The sequence below is a fragment of the Amphimedon queenslandica genome, unplaced genomic scaffold (genome assembly GCF_000090795.2).
Source record: "Amphimedon queenslandica unplaced genomic scaffold, v1.1 AMPQUscaffold_13511, whole genome shotgun sequence".
Taxonomy (NCBI): domain Eukaryota; kingdom Metazoa; phylum Porifera; class Demospongiae; order Haplosclerida; family Niphatidae; genus Amphimedon; species Amphimedon queenslandica.
Genome location: NW_003546253.1, coordinates 475,014 through 476,057, shown reverse-complemented (window position 1 = coordinate 476,057; position 1,044 = coordinate 475,014).

Genomic DNA, 1,044 nt, shown 5'->3' with positions numbered 1-1,044 from the left:
AGAGAGAGAGAGAGAGAGAGAGAGAGAGAGAGAGAAGAGTGAGGGATGGAAGATGGCTAAATAAGTTTTCATACATGTGTAATTATCCTGTNTATGGTTATGTATGAGGATTCAGTTAATTAGATTCATGGTCTGGTGGGTGGAGCCTTGCCCTGTTAGAGTACTGACCTTGACCTCCTGTTTTTCTAGAGCAGGTGGTACTGGTAGTATTTAGTATTAACTGAATTAAACAAATCCCTGTTAGTCTTCTCTCTCTCTTTTTCTCTTCATCTCATGATAATGAGTTATGCTTAGTAATCATAATTGCAATGTAAACTTACTCTCTCTCCCTCTCTCTCTTTCCTTTCTCCTTCCTCTTAGCATCCAGGTGCTCCGGCGCATATGATGGTACCTCCTCCTCCTCCAATGTCAATAAATATGGAACGACACATTCAACAAACTAACGAGAGATTAATGGTAACAGCATTACAATACTGCACTATACAACATACACGTGTATCCAATCCAGGCATGTACATGTACATGTACCACATTATATTATGTAGCAAAAAGTTCATGAACTTTTATGATGTTAAAAATTTACTGTGTAGTGTATTTGTATTGTGTTACATTCATCATCGCATGCTCTCATTTATTGTAACTGGTTTTAACCTTTATACTGCACTTTAAACTACATCACATGTTCATTCATTAGACCAACGAAGTATTTTATGTCATGGAGAGAGGGAAGGAGAGAGAGGGGAAGGGAAGAGAGGGGGAAACAAGGGGAAGGGAAACAGAGGAGGTTGAGGATTAGGGATGAAACCTACTGTAATGTCATAATATTATACTAAAGGGAAATACCCACACACTCTCTTCCTTCATGTACTTTCACTTGTACATCAGTGCTGTATAATCAGTCTGTGCCCTCTGCATTGTCTGATGTATTAATAGTAATAATGATTGTAATTTAATAATCAAACATTTGTTGCATATGTATTATAATCATGTGCCCACCCACACATTTTAGCATGTACATGTAGTATATTTTTGGTAGTGTATTAT